Source organism: Petaurus breviceps, unplaced genomic scaffold, assembly GCF_028583685.1.
Source record: "Petaurus breviceps papuanus isolate PSGF00001 unplaced genomic scaffold, PetGlider_PUasm1.0 128, whole genome shotgun sequence".
NCBI lineage: Eukaryota > Metazoa > Chordata > Mammalia > Diprotodontia > Petauridae > Petaurus > Petaurus breviceps.
Window position 1 is genome coordinate 1,662,468 of NW_027185664.1, and position 16,496 is coordinate 1,678,963.

Here is a 16,496-nt window from a genome sequence, read left to right on the forward strand (position 1 = left end):
CCCCCAAAAAAAAAAAAAAAAAAAAAAAAAAAAAGAGGTGAATCAGGTATGTTATTCTTTTGAAAGTTGAATATCAAGTCTGAAAGTAGGAGGATTTTCATTGATACATCAAAGTGTCTTCCTAGGACTCCCCATGAATATTCACTGGGCAAAACTGTGGAAGTGAAAGGTACCCTTCCCTCTCTGAGGCTCCTCCCTTAAATGGCCATCTCTTTTTGACTTATGAAAAAAACCTGACTGGCCCACATCTTTGATAGGCACTTCTTTTGAATGATGACTTGGGAATAGGAAACAGTTTCTAATCTATCCAGCTGGAGGTGGGGAACCTGCCAAGACACTAAAGCAGTGAAGACCAGTCTTGCTTTCTCAATCTTAGTTACTGAGACCAGACTTATTTTGAATAGTTTTCTAACTTTCTTTCTAGCAGCCCTAGGTGAAAACAAACTTTTCCTACTTCACAATTAGAGAAAGATCTTGCTAACTGAATCAAAGCAAATACAATTCAAATTCAAAGAATATAATATTACTAGTACCTCTCCCAAAGGACGCCTTCCATTTATGTTGTACATACTTATAAATATGCATGTTGTTACCACCAACAGAGTGGAAGCTCCTTGAAGGCAGGCAGGGACTCTTTTATTTTTCTCTTTGTACCCAAAGTGCCTAGTATAGTGCTTAGTGGAAAAGAAGTCTGATGCAACAATAGCCATGTACATGTGGAAATATACTGGAAACCATTTTAGGAGAAGTAGGTACATTTTAGTAAATGTGCTTTCTACAGGTTCCTGTTTTTGTTTTTTATGTGATGCAGGTTATACACAAGTTCCCACCATTCTGTATGCTTAAGTAATATTCCCTGCAAGTTCCTACTGTTCTTTATGCTACAGGTGGTGGTATAGACAAGTGCCTGCTGTTTCATGCTACGGTGACAGTGTTTATAAGAGAGCAGATGAAGGAGCAAAAACCTAAAGGATTTCTTTAGTCATATTTTGCAATTCTCCATGGAAAGAATCTCAGAGGTGTAAGGGACAAGAGAGAATCCCAGTTAAACCTGTACTTGATGACAGATCAATTCTACAACAAACGTGTAGGTGATCATTCAGACATCACTGGAACTCAAATGAGGGAAAATCTCAGTTCCTCCAGAGGCAGGCAAGTAGGCTGCCCACTTGTGGGTAGTTCTGACTCTTAGTAATCTTTTCTTTAGATGGAGTCAAAATCTTCTCTACAGAGTTTTGCCCTCTAGATACAAACAGAACAAACCTAATCCACCTTTCATTAAACAGCTCTTCAAAGACATTCATGATGTCTATCTTTTCAGCTCCCTCCCTACAGTCTTCCTTTCTCCAAGCTAATTCCATTTCCTTCAACCAATCTCTATGGAGTAGCATATGAAGGTCCTTCTGAGTCTCACACAACTGGACATACTCTATCTTACCAATGTCCTTACCAGTGCTTTTGGGGACCTGCTGTACTGTGGAGATAGATGACTCATGCTGGGGTTGCAATTTACTAAAATCCTGTTAAACTTTTACTAAGCAAGTACCATGTGCCAGGCACTGTGCTAAGTACTAAGGATTAGAGGTAAAAGACAAACCCTGACTTCAAGGAACTCACCCTTAACTGGGGAGACAAGAAGCTAACAATGAGAACGAACAAACCATGCACAGGATGAACAGGAAATAATTAACAGAGAGAGGGCACTAGAATTAAGAGGGGTTGGGCAAGGCTTCCTGTACAAAATAAGATTTTTGAATGATTTTATTTTAAACATGTGTATTAGCAACCACATTAGCACCCAGGGTAGGCTGCTTAGCACAGGCTCTTTGATCTGCTTTTTTAAAGGAAAGACAGCTTTAAAGGGGTTAATAATCTTACTTTAATTAACAAATAAGTAGAAGGGAGTATCCAAGTCAGAATCCAATAGACAGTCTAAACAGAATAATACAACCACTTACATACACCATCAGACAGAGAGAGCACCAGCACCTGAGCAGTCAGGGGTTCTTAACAAATAGCTACTCGGAGTCCTGTCCAGGGAATCAAAAGGTCCTTCTCATGACCTAGCCCCCCAAAGTAAAATACCAACCTCCCAGCATATATAGTTTTTAACTAATAGGCTCAGAGCCAGAAGGAATCACAACACTCTGACTCAGTGCCTAATTATCTTAGTACCAAAAGGTGTGAAAGTCTCCCTGTAAGCAAGCCTCCCCCTAAGCAAACTCCTCCTCAGACAAGTTCCCCCACAGTGGGCTCTATGTGACTCAGGATGTATCACAGCTATGAAAGTGACAAGACACCTTTGATTGAAATACCTGTGTACCTTTAGTCCTGGGAACATGGCTCCTCTTCCAAGGGAAAAGGGGACACATGTGGTCATATGGGCCTATTAATGGACGGGGAAGATCTTCTATCCTATTAACATTACAACACTGGGGTCGGCTAGGTGGCTGTAATGCGAATGTAAATTTTAAAGATCTTCCCTGCCCCTAGGCTAAAGTGCACGTGAAGCCTGGGGTGGGAGGCTTGTTTTTCAGTAGATACTTCTTGATTGGCCAGTGAGTCAATAAGGTTGTTACATTCTCTGAGCCAGGGGAAGGCTATATAAGCCCTGATGTGTAGCTTTGTTTTGGGACTCACTTTGAGAAGTGTTCTGTGATTTGATCTGAATTCTGGGAAGCCGTTATTGAGAGTCCCCCGGCTTTAAAAACCCAGATGTGGAAACCCAGATGTTGACTGGGTATGGATGTAATGGTTGGACAGTTTGGAAAGCTGTCTACTTGATCTGTTAATGTCTTGATAATTCTGCCTGTATACTTTGAAGTTCGGGGTGCTGACCTTTTCCCCTGAACAAGGTAAATGATATATGTCTGACTGATTAAAGTAAGCTTGTTAACCCATTTTGAGTTGCTTTCCTTTATCAAAGCAGATCCAAGAACCTGTGTGAGCAGCCACCCTAGGGACTCCAGGGTGCTTGCTGCTACAGTGGCACAGTGAATAGAACACCAGCCCTGGAGTCAGGAGGACCTGAGTTCAAATCCAGCCTTAGACACTTAACACAAAAACTAGCTGTGTGATCTTGGGCAAGTCACTTAACCCCAATTGCCCTCCAAAAAGCAAAAACAAAAACAAAAAAACACAACACATTCAAACTAAACTGGCTCCCTGAGTTTAGCAAGCCATTTCTTGTCTTCATACATTTGCAAAAGCCTTCCTCCCATGTACTCCCTCCTCCTTTTAGCTTCTCAGATTCTTTCTTCTAGGCATCGTTCAGTTGTCATTAAGCTTTCCTTGATGCCCTCCTTGCCACGCCCACATATACTCCTTTCAACCTCACCAAAATACCCTGCATTGACTTATCTTTGTGCATGTTGTCTCCCTGAAGAAGATGTAAACTCCTTGAGGAGAGGAACTATTTGAGTTTTGTCTCTCTGTTCTAAACAACTGGCATGGTGCCTGACACAAAGTAGGCGTTTAATTAAGGCTCATTCAATTGAATTGAGTATGTAGTTTAAGCGTATGGATCAAATATACTAGAATGATTTTAATTTGATATCCTCTCTCCAACAGCTGGCCTTTGGCTCATGGTCTCCACTCACATAAATATTCCTGAAAGCTTTTTGATAATGATTCATTCTTATAACCTTCACAGCAGTCTATTGTTTCAGGGCTTATCACTCTTCAGTTAGCTGGAGAGCTTAACAAGAGAAAGGATGTAAAGTATTTCTCTTTCCCATGAATAGTCCACAGTGGAACATGGCTGGACTCCAAATGATTTAAAAAAAAAAACTGAAAGGGGGAGAGGGTAGTGTTAGGAAGGCGATTACCATAGACACAAAACTATCAGGAATCTCTCAGAAAAGAGTCTCTTTCTTTGGTCGTTTTATTTCATTGGGTTTTAACCCCATTGCCACTAGTGGTCAGAAACCCCTGAGGAATGTGTTAGGTGTGTACAGTCAACACAGAAGCCTACCTGACATAGGGTAATACAAGTAGGATTTCCCCAGTAAAGGGGTCATTACATGCCAGGGAAGGGACGTTGGGGAAAAGGAGAGAAAATGGGGTCCTAGAGAAGTTTCTGGTATTTTTGAAGAGATCAGAACTGGGGTGTTCTGAACATCTTCCCTGCTATCATTACTAGTACTAATTTCTCACATTTCACCTCTATTGCCCCCATACTTACAGCGTCTACAAAGGAAAGAGATCTGTTACACATGGGTTTTTGTTGTTTTGTTTTTTTATCATTTGGATGGAATATATTCCCATGCTATTAGAGAAATGGATAAAATGATTGAGGAAGGCGGTTTGGAGGGCTAGTTGTGGAGGGGATTAATAATAATTGCTATTATTATAGCTCACGTTTATGTAACCCTTTAAAGTTTTCAAAGACCTTTACAAATGTTATCTCCTTTGATCTTCACAATAAACATGTGATATAGGTGCTAGTATCCCCATTTTACAGATGGGGAAAGCTCGATGAGGAGAAATTAAGTGATTTGTCTGAGGTCATATAGCTAATAAGTGTCTGAGGCTAAATTATGAACTCAGGTTTTCCTGACTCCAGGGTCAGGACTCTATACACTGAACCACCTTTAGAGAGTGAGGTAGTGGGTGAGGGAAGGTTAGGAATGGAACGCTTGATCATCCCTAGTTAGTCACTTGATCCAGCTTTCTGAGTGAACCGCCCCAGCCTTAGATCAAATGAAGCAATGGTGGACTCTACTTTGGTGCCCCCAGTCTTCCTACTCTATGACTTTAGATTTTTCTCACGGTGATCCCTACCTCCACCTCCACTAGGGATGATGTTCTCTCCTTCCTCCCTCTTGTCAAAATATGTCTCAGGAAAAGAGGCAGTATGGCACAAGAGTTCCGGCTCTGGAGTCAGAAGATTAGTCTCTGATCAGATCTTGAGTAAGTCACTCAACCTCCTTGGCCTCAGTTTCCTTATCTGTAAAATGAAGAGATTAAATTAGATAACCTCTGAGGTCCCTCTGGACACTAGATTTATGGTCCTAAGGACCTGAGTGTGCCTGATTATCAGGGGTAATATTAGCATCAAGTAATAGCTTAAACTGTCTCCTATCCGGAGTATATGCATATTAACAGGTTAACAAATTGTTGAATTCAAAGGAATGAAATTTTAAATTTTGACTTTCAAGAACCGAGGGGTAGCCGCCGGACCTTTCCAATCATTATAATTAGCAATTTTAAGGGTCCTGGTCAGAGGACAACAACATCAGGGTCAGATTGGTCTCCACCAAATCGTAGAGTAGGTGCAATTTACTTTGGGGCCCTGGGAATGGGCTCCTTCTGGCCCTTTCCCCCTTCCTCTCTGTGACAGCTTTCCTGAAGCCAACCCTTTCGAGATTTCCTTCTATAGTCTGCTCTTCCCTGTCCTTTCCTCTCCTAGAAACCAAGCTAAGAGATTTAACATAAAAAAGAGATTCACATAAACCCTAGCATTAATGAAAGACAATCTGTTCTCTTTCTCGTGTATTTGTATTTTGACTCTCATTTCCAGTTGTAGAAAAAGATGTCCTCTGGGGCAAGGTAGAGGAGACCCAGAGCGTAGGAGAAATACCTACTCCTTCTCCCATTGCCAATCATACCATGTTGGCAGCTGCCTACAAGGGCCCACGATATAAATGGCAAATCGATTATCCCAGGGCCCTTTTCCCCACCTGTGATCTGAGACAGGACTCATAGACCCTACTCAGTGAAATACCAGGGTCCTACAGGAGCCCTTTTTCTCCCCAGGCTGACTCTGCTCACAGATGCTTCTTTTAACATGTTTGCTATTTCAGCAGTGAGAGGAGCCAAAAGGTGAACGATCATATAGAATGACACCTGCCTTAAATTTGCAAATTCCAGAAACAGTATAAGACAGTGCCTCACTCTTTCTCAGACTTGGCCAGGCCAGAGCCAGTAAATACCTGGAATGTTTTCTCACAAGCATGCCCTGGATTTCCAGACCCCAGTTCTGCTTCACCACAAGGAAAACCCCATATGCCGGAGGAGAATTAGGCCCACCTCATCTTCAGGAAAAATGTGAACCATTTCTTTGGAACCACCAAGTTAAATTTAACCTATGCAGCCTACACAATGTGATTATTTTTTCATGCTGGCTGCCAAGCATATTTAAATTTGAGCCTAGTCAGAAACATGACTGGAAGGATTTCATATTTATTTCGTAGGTACAGCACGCGAAAATTAAATTGAAAAATTAGCCTTCTAAGCCAGCAAATATCTCTGAGAAAGAGGACAGTAGAATGCCTTGTTTGGAGGAATAGAGTTTTTGTTTTTACTCTTTTAAAATATTTCTAGGGGTGGCCAGGTGGCTCAGTGAGTAAGAGCACTAAGAGCACCAGCTCCAGTGTCCGGATGACCTGGGGATCAAATCCTGCTTCGAATACTTAGCACCACACCCAGAAATAACTGGCCTTGTAACCTTGAGCAAGTTACTTAACCTCGATTGCTTAAAAAAAAAAATTTCTAATTCCTTTCTCCTTAGCCAGCATGTCTCATTAACTTAATAATAAGTCATCCAATGATTTAATTTACATCTAAGAATGCTACTCTGTTATATCTTGGCAATGGAAATGTACCTTAAAACCTTAAATATTCATTGGAATCAGTGTGCAGATTACTAGATAAGATTCTTAAGAATGAGCTGAATTCATAGTCAGAATGCCTTTTTAAATGTTAGTGGCTTTTAGCAAAAGAGTCAGAGACGGAGAGTGAGTTACTGTTTGAGAAAGATTGAAAGGTATTCCCCCAAAAATCTCTCGAAATTTCAGCTAAAAGCACACCACCATAGACTTAGTTCATTATTACAAATAGCTTCAGAGTGCCTTTAAACAATTTAGAGTCATCCCAATCACGGGAATTTTTTTTTTGCAAAAATTCTTCTCATACTTTGAGAAATGCTTGCATCTTCTTGACCATGTCTTCTTCTCTCTCTGCTCTTTGTCTCACAAGACACAAAATTCTCTGTGTCTTTGTAAGCAGAGCAGAAGATGGTAGTGTCTTCCTGTCCCAAAGCTGCCAGAACTATCACTAGCAATATTGATGTCATGAACAAGCACCATGAAACAAAAGGTGAGTAGCACTCAAAAGGCCCCCAGATCAGCTTTGTAATTCATGATGCAAAAATACAGCAGGAAGTAATTATGGTGTTTAATTGAATAGGAGGGAGAATAAGTTATTATCGTGGTTTCAGAGGTAAATTTTTAGAGTTGGAAGGGACCTCAGATGTTATCTAGTCCAATCCATGAGATTTGGGGTTCCAGGTTATTTTTGTTTTACCAAAGAGGTTCCATACCACATGAAAATGAAGAAAGCACATGTGTACATATAAATGTATATGTATATACACATGTATAATACACATATACATCTATATGTCTACATATGCACACAGATACACCTACATAAACCAACACATACACATATACATACATGCATATACATATAGGCTATATTGTTGCTGTTTCATCCACCTTCAAAGGGAACCTAAATGGCATCACGATGTCAGGATCAATGTACAGTGGGTTCAGCTGTGCCTGGTCACACCAATAAGAGCTCAGAAGGCTCTACCACAGGGTCAGGCACAAATATACATATGGTTACTTGGGAGGCAAATGTCTCTCAATTTGCACATCTCACTTTTCATTTGAGCCACCATAATTCTGCTTTGCCCATAGAGCATAGCACTTTCTTTTTTTCTTTTTTTTTTTCTGCTTTTTGGAGGGGGGAGGGCAGGGCAATTGGGGTTAAGTGACTTGCCCAAGGTCACACAGCTGGTAAGTGTTAAGTGTCTGAGGCTGGATTTGAACTCAGGTCTTCCTGATTCCAGGGCCAGTGCTCTATTCACTGTGCCACCTAACTGCCCTCATGGCACTTTCTTTGATGTGGGAATGCCATGCTGGACAATCTTGTGCCAATGCCCCCCATGTCTCATAACTGATAGGAAAGTTCTTCAAAAGAGAATTTGAGAATGTCCTTGTATCTCTTCTTTTGATCACCATGTGAGGACATGCCTCGTATGAGTTCTCTGTACAATAATCTTTTAGGTAAATGTACTTTTGACATTCAAATAATGTGATGAGCCCATCAGAGTTGCACTCTGCAATAGTTCGAATGCTTGCCAGTTCAACTCAAGAAAAGACCTCAGTGTCTGGTACCTTATCTTGCTGGATGATCTTCAAAATTTTCCTAACACATTTCAAATGGAAGTAGTTTTTAAATTTTCTGCCGTGATGCTGGTAAACTGTCCAGGTTTCATAGGCATACAAAAATGAGGTCAGCATAATGATTCTGTACACCTTCAGTTTTGTAGGCATCCTAATACCTCTTCTCTCCCACACTTTCTTTCAAGAAACTCCCAAACAATGAATGAGCTAGCTCTGACAATGTGTGCATCAACCTTATTATCTAGGTGTAAATCCCTGGAAAGTATACTGCCAAGGTAAGTGAACCTATCCATAGCATTCAAAATTTCTCAATTTACTATAACCAGTAGTTACACATATATATGGTGCGGTGCTGGCTGGTAGAGAACTTCTGTTTTCTTGGTGTTAATTGTTAGGCCAAAATTAGCTCAAGCAGCAGAGAATCAATCCATATTTTCTTGCATCTCATTGATGCAGGTGCATTGAGTGCACAATCATCTCTGAAAAAAAAGTCATGTACCAACTCTCTCTCCACTTTAGTTTTGGCTTGTAGCCTTTTCAAGTTAAATAATTTACAATCAGTGCAGTAGCTGTCCTTGATGCCATTTTCATTCTTATTGAAGGCATCTGACAATATCACTAAAAACATCATTCTAAAGAACATGGGAACAGTTACACCACTCTGCTTCACTCCGTTGGTGACTGGGGAAGCACAAGAGCATCTTCCTTTATCTAGAACCTGTGCAAACATGCTCACGTGAAACTGACATACACTATGATGAACTTCTCTGAGCAACCAGATTTTGTCATCTTCTATGGGCACTCATGACTGACAGTATCAGAGGCCTTAGTTATGTTATAAATAAATTCTGTTGTCCCAAGATCAGCTCAGTTCAGAGATGAGTCTGGGGAGGTCTGCTGCTCTGTCCCCTTCAACCTCTGAATCAGAACCAACCAGGTAATAGAGGAAATTGAAGTTTGTGGAATGAATGAAGAGATACCTTTTTTGACAGTTCTCTGGAAAAGCGGGGGTGCATGTTTTCCCTCATGGGACACACACACACACACACACACACACACACACACACACACACACACCAGAAGCAGAACAAAGGTTATATAGGACCATTTGGCTCCACCCCATTTCATCCCACCCTTGTTACAATCATTGGGCCCAGTCAGGCAGGACATCCCCTCTCCAGGACTGTCCCTTACATGAATGGTTCTTTTTCCCACCAGTATAACTCATGACCAGACAATGGTCAGTTTGATCCAGCTTGGCCTGGGTCCCCTCTCTAAAGATTTCTTCCCACTCTATGATTGGATAGAGTGTTCTGCTCTTTCTCCCTCACCCTGACTTAGGTCCTCCCACATATCCTGTGCAGGATCTGTTTCCAATGCACCCATTGTTCCCGTAGAATCTGTGGAAACCAAACTATCAGTATTTCTTAGTTAGATCAATGAACATTGTGTACAGACCTCTGTTCTGCTCTTGGTATTCTCCTGGAATTGTCGGGCAGCAAACGCCATATCGACTGTTCCTCAGCCTTTTCTGAAGCCACACTGGCTCTCAGGTAAATGACCATCTTCCAGGTAAAGGATCAGCCAATCAGGAGTATTCTGGCAAGAATCTTGCCAGCGATGACTAAGAGAAAGATCCCTACAGTGGTTGTCACAGTACAACTTATTTTCTTTTCCTTTGTATATATGGACAACAGGTTATCCTTGATCTCCTGAGGAATAATCTCCTCTTGACATGTAAAATTCTTCCCACCTAAAACTTGAGCACCCCTCACGTCCTTATACTCTGCTGAAAAGTATTCATTCAATTTTTGTATCCTTTAAATTTCAAGACCCTGAGGCAAAGTCCTGATCATATTACCATAGTTGCAACATTTAAAATATTTTTTAATTTATTACTTATTTATTTTTAATGTTCTTTTTTTTAATTCTGAGTTCCAAATTCTCTTCCTTTCTCCCATCCCTTTTCCACCTGCTGGGAAATAATATGATTTCAACAATACATGTGAAATCATGAAAATGATAATATGAATAACATATTTCCATATTAGCCATTATAAGAATATTAAAAATAAATAAATAGGATTTCTCCATGGTGTAGATAAAGAGAAAGAGGAAGGAAGCAGGCTACACCATTTCCAAAGGTGTCAAGAGCCTTTCAAACCTCTTCTTCCCTGTTCTGCCAGGGAAGGAAAACTGGTGGGAAAAACTCTGAAAGAGGAAATGAGGACTTCATCAGAGAAACTGGCTGTAATTTTTAAAATATTATTTGTCTATGGTATTTTTAGTAAAATATCATTTCCCAACTATCTCTTTTAATTAGGTCTATTTTTGCTTTGTATGAGATTATGATTGCTACCCTTGAATAGTTTTTTTAGTTCAGCTGAAGCATATTAGATTCACTTTAGCTCTTTATTATTAACCCTGTTTCTTTCTGTTTCAAGTACATGTCTTACAAAAAATATATTGTTGAATTCTGGTTTCTGATCCAATCTGCTATCCACTTCCATTTTATGGGTTAGCTCGTCCCATTCACATTCACAGTTATGAATACTGACTGTGTATTTCCCTAGATCTCCTTTTCTTCTGTTTCTCCCTCTCTCCCTCTCCTTTTATCTTGTCCCTCCTCAAAAGCCTATTTTGCTTCTAACTACCTTAATCTGCCCCTTTTTATCATCCTTCCCCATATCTCTTGTCTCCTTCCCCTCCTATAAGTTACATTTCTATACACAATTGAGTGTATGTATGTGTATATAATATATATGTGCACATATGTATGCCTATGTGTGTATAAATATATACACATATATGTATGTATACAAATATATACACACTCATATGTGTGTATATATATTCTTCCTTCTTTGAAACAATATGGAAGAAAATGAAGTTAAAGAATTGCCTGCCGCCACCACCCATTTTCCCCTCCACTGTAAAAGCTCTTCTTTGCATGCCTCTTTTATATAAGAAAAATTTTCCACATTCTACCTTTCTTGTCCTCCTTCTCCCAGTGTATCTCTCTTCCTCACAACTTTGTTTAATTTTTGGAGATCATTACAACATAAGAGTCTCACATCCGTGCCTTTGGTCTGTGTAGACTCTCTCTAACTGTCCTAACAATGATGAAGTTTTTAGGAATTAACATTTACCATCTTCCCATACAGGAATATATTCAGTTTAATTTCATTGAGACTCTTTAATGACTCTTTCATATTTACCTTTTTATGTTTCTCTTGAGTCTTGTGTTTAAATGTCAAATTCCCTATTCAGCTCAGGTCCTTTTATCAGGAATGCTTGAAAGTCCTCTATTTCATCAAATATCCATTTTCCCCCTGAAGCATTATATTCAGTTTTTGCTGGGTTACTTAAACTCAATTGTAACCCTACCTCTTTGCCTTTTAGAATATCATATTCCATGTCCTCCACTCCTTTCCTAATTCCAAGTTTTAAAGAATTATTTTCTTCAGTAAGATTCTGCATTTCCTTTTCCACTTGTAATGTTTTTAGGTATTATTTTCTTCAGTATTTTTATGCCTCTTTTACCAACCTGTTAATTCTCTTTTCATAAATATCTTGCATCACATTCATTTCTTTTCCCATTTTTTACTCTATCACTCTTACCTCTTTCTTTAACTCTTCCAAGAATACTCGTTGGGTTAAGATCCAATTAGCATTTTCTTTGAGGTTTGGTTTGTTTGTAACTGTTTTCACATTATTGTCTTCTTCTTATGTCTAGGTCTTCCCTGCCGCTTTAGTACAGTTTTTTTACAGTTAAATCTTTTTCTGTTTGCTCATTTTTCCAGCTTATTTCTTGACTTTGAATCTTGTGTTAAAGTTATGCTCTGCTTCTCTGGGAGTAAGTAGCACAATGGATAGAGCGCCAGACCTGGAAAACCTTAATTCAAACATGGCCTCCAACACTGAATAGCTATGTGACACTCAGCAAGTCTTTTAACCCTCTTTGCTTCAGTTTCTTCACCTGTAAAATAAGCTAGAGAAGGAAATGGCAAACTACTCCTGTATTTTTTCCAAAAAAACACCAAATAGGGTCACAAAGAGCCGGACATGAATGAAAATTAATGAACAACAACAGCAACATCTGGGACTGGGGAGGCACTGCGCCACATTTCAGGTTTTATTTTTGTGTTTTTAGAGTTAATTTCTGGGGGTCTGAGAGTTTTTTGGTGCTTCCAAGGTGGTGCGAGGCTAGGAAAGGTGCGGTCCCTGCTTTCCTGGTCTTTACCTAGGAACAGCCCCTGGTCTCCTGCAGCCACAAGCACTAGAGCTCTCTTTGCCTTGGAATGGCAACCAGGGCCCTTCTTACCTTGTAACTGACCCACAGCAGAACTGTGTATGGCAAATAGAGTTTTCAGTCAGTGCCAGCTATACCTAGTTCCAGAAAAGGGTTCCCTCTAATCTCTTTCTGACCAGTTGTCTCTCCTTCCATCCTCCTTATCATTTCTTGGCTGAGACCTCCTGAAGCTGCTACTGCAGCAGCAATTCCTGCCACCACAGTAGGGTCTGGACAGGCATCTACCTCTTGTCCTGCTGGCTGCCTAAATTTTCTTATAGTGGAAAAAAGTTTCATTCCGATATTTTTCTTGGCTCTGCTGCTCCAAAATTCGATATGAGGCATTGTTTTAAAGTTGTTTGAACCAGAATGTTGAGTTCAACTGAGTTGCCTCTAAACTACCACCTTATCACAAAATAATGGCAGATCTTACTGTTTGGGGAAAGAGAATATCTCATTTTCTCCAGGACTGCAACAGGGTATCCCATTCCAGGCTATAGGTGAGGGAACCTTCATTGCCATTCTTCAGGACTCCCTAAATTACAATATTGATTACTAATAGCATTCGTGTAAAAACCTTAGTTTGAAGTTGAATTTTAGTATCCATTTGTTGTCTTACCCTACATGAGCCTGTAATCCATTTGTATCAGCTCTACCATAAGACTGCAAGCACTAAGAAGGTGAATTTTTTGATATTTGGGTTAAATTGGAAAAGTACTCCATCAAGGAGGTTTATTGGTGCTACCAACATACTACAGTGATGAATTGATTTGCAAGTCAAAAAATTCTTTTCCCAACCACCTCACCTGCCCACTTTCTAACTGAATGACCATGGGCAAGTCATTTTGCCCAGCTATAAAATGGGGGAAATAATAGTACCTACTTTTCAAGTTGGGTGTGAGAATAAAGTTAGCTAATTATGCAAAGCACTTTGAAAACCTTTAAGTACTTCATAAATGTTGGTGATTATTCTGTAGACACTATGGGAAGGATGCAAAAAATACAAATGGCACTGGTTTAAAATGTTTCTTTCATGGTTTGCTAAAATGATGAACTGCTTTAATGAACTTTGTAGTTGAGTCTTTGGACTTTTGCCAAGCATATCACCATACCATCTGCCCCCCAAAAAAGTTAAGTTTTATTACCTCATTCTCTATTCTGATTCCTTCCATTTCTTTTGCTTTTCTTATTGCTATTGCTAGGATTTCCAATACAATATTAAATAATATTAGGCATCCTAGCTGAATACTTGTTCTTCCTGGGAAGGCTTCTACCTTACCCACGTTACAAATAATGCTTACTGATGGTTTTGGGCATATTTTAACAATCAGTTTAAGGAAAAATTCATTTCTACTTTTACTTTCCACTGTTTTTAATAAAAATGAGTTTTGTGTCTTTTCATAAGCTTTTTCTACACCTCTTAATATAACCATATGGTTTTTGTAACTATTCTTATTGATATACTCAATGATATGAATAATTTTCCTTGTATTAGTAATATGTTGTGGTAATCAGCAATATCACTTATATCCCTGAGAGATCATACAAGTAGGAAAAGGACCTGTATTTGCAAAAATATTTATGGCAGCCTTGTTGTGGTGACAGAGAGTTGGAAATTGGGGTGATGCCCATCAGTTGGGGAATGGCAGAGCAGGTTGTGGTGTGTGAATGTGGTGGAATGCTGTTGTGCTATAGGAAATGAGCAGATGAATTTCCTAATAACCTGGAAGGACTTGTATGGACTGATGCTGAGTGGCAGGGAGCAGGACCAGGAGAAGACGGTACACAATTACAGACACATCGTATCTGTGATGACCGACTTTGATAGGCTGGGCTCCTCTCAGCAATGGAAGGTGATGAGACAACTCCAAAAGATTCATCCACACACAGAGAAAAAATTATGGAGTCTGAACGAAGACTGATGCAAACTACTTGATCTCTCTTTTTTTTTTACTTCTTTCTTATTCATTCCATTGGTTAAAATTTGTCTTTCCAACTTTACTAATGTTTGAAGTGAAGGTTTTTGTAGAACACATATCGGATTGCCTGCTACCACGGCGGGGAGTGGGAGGAAAGGGGAGGGGTGGGAGGAGGGAGAAGAAAGAGGGGGAGAAAATTGGAAACTCCAAGACTTGTGGAACTAAATGTTCTAAACTAAAAGTAAATAAAATTTTTTAAATTAAAAAAAAATGTTTCCTTAGACTAAGGAAGGATTCTCAAAACTTAAGGGAAGGCACTTCTATTCTCTGTAGCTGTTATTTGTGACCTCTATCATTATAAACAAGTCATTTCACTTGTCTAAGTGAAACTATGGGAAGGATATGAAAAATACCAATAGTGTTGGTTTAAAATGCTTCCTTAGACAAGGAAGGATTCTGAACTTAAAGGAAGGAACTTCTGCTCTCTGTGACTGTTATTTGTGACCTCTGTCATTATAAACAAGTTGTTCCACTTCTCTAGGCCTCACTTATCTCAACTGTGAAATGAGTAGGTTGGACTGGATGCCCCTTAAGCTCCCTTTCAACTTTAACATTCTATGACCCTATGACCTATTATCTCACCTATGACACTCTATTGAATTTAATGCACTTTTAGTTCTATGAATTTGATTTACCCCCTGACCCTACAGAATCTAAAACTTAGGCTATGTCTACACAATGTTAGCATAGCCAAATATTTATCTCTACATTATTTTGTGTCTTGTAGAAAAATATGATTGAATGAATTTTTCTCTTTCTATGCAGATGTTTTGAAGTAGAATCAGACAAGAGTGATCAGGACCAAGAGCCTTGACTAGTTGGAGGCCCCTTAGTATGTACTAGGCAAGTAGGGACTCAAGGCCACAAAATCAGTAAACATGATAAAGGAAACAGAAGTTTAGTCCATTGGGCATGGCTGTATTCCCAGCCTGAGTAGTCCATGACAACAAGGGCTTGAAGTCTGAGTAAGTAGGCTGAGGTTTTTGTCAGAAGATCCAAACCAAGGAAGAGGAAATAGAAAGTCCTCCTTAGATGCCTCATCCCAGCATAGAGGTGATCCTGTGTTCCTGAAGGCTCTGTCAATGGACCATGAGCTCTGGCAGTTTTTTCCAGGCTTTGAGGTCTGCCCCTGTGACATTCTGTGCCTCCTATTTGAGGACCAGTCTAGCTAACTGTGGAGAGGCTCATCACCAGTAGGCTAGCCACTAGTTGAATTTTTTGGCAATGGCAATCCAAGTAGGCCAATACTAACCCTCAGGGAAGGCTACAAACCAAACAGGAAGGAATAAGCAGGAAGCAAAGTTCAAGTAAATGGGCCAATATTAGCATCCTGGGATTCAAACCAAGTGGGTATGGGGAAGAGACAGGCAGAAAACTGGGTTTCTTCATATAAATGAATAGGTCCACACCTACAATAGCATTAGCCATGACCATGATCTGAGAAGAACAGCTGGTTGTCTTCTGGATGTAGGAAGACAAGTTAGCTGAAAGCAAGGCCCTAAAGCTACTTCATGGCTTACAGAAGAAAGGATGAGCAATTCCAACCATAGTCCATGGAATGGTCCTTGTCCCACTTGCAACACAGGAGTGATATAAACCATCAGCATTTGTCCTTACTCCTCCGTGATACCCTGCAGATCCCCTAGCACAGAATGATCCTGCCCAACTCCCCAAAGCTTCTTATTTCTACATTTAAAAATTAACCAAATACTAACTTGCGACGTCACTTAAATTGTTGTAATGTCCTATATTGCTACTTAACTTTGTAAGAATATAAGGTGTTGGGGCGGCCAGGTGGCTCAGCAAGTAAGAGCACCAGCTCTAGCGTCGGGATGACCTGGATCAAATCCGGGCTCAGATACTCAGCACCACACCCAGAAATAATAACTGGCCGTGTAACCTTGAGCAAGTTACTTAACCCCGATTGCTTTAAAAAAAAAAAAAAGAATATAAGGTGTCCCAAAAGTCTTAGTACAGTTTAAAGCTTTAATAGTTTTATGTTTTACGGACAGTTTGGGGATCCCCTGTATATCC

General features: G+C 39.9%; 1 long non-coding RNA gene across 2 annotated transcripts in view; it reads right to left on the reverse strand.

The window, feature by feature from the left end:
• The window catches only part of LOC138172388 (uncharacterized), a 178,674-nt gene that overhangs the window by 6,170 nt on the left and 156,008 nt on the right, over positions 1-16,496 (reverse strand). Inside the window, exon 3 of one of the 2 annotated variants that reach the window (XR_011171109.1) lies at positions 4,789-4,948. The exons of the other annotated variant lie outside the window; for it this stretch is intronic. This is a non-coding gene — a long non-coding RNA (uncharacterized lncRNA). Of the gene's footprint in view, positions 1-4,788; positions 4,949-16,496 lie in introns of those variants that run through there. 2 annotated transcript variants of the gene reach the window in all.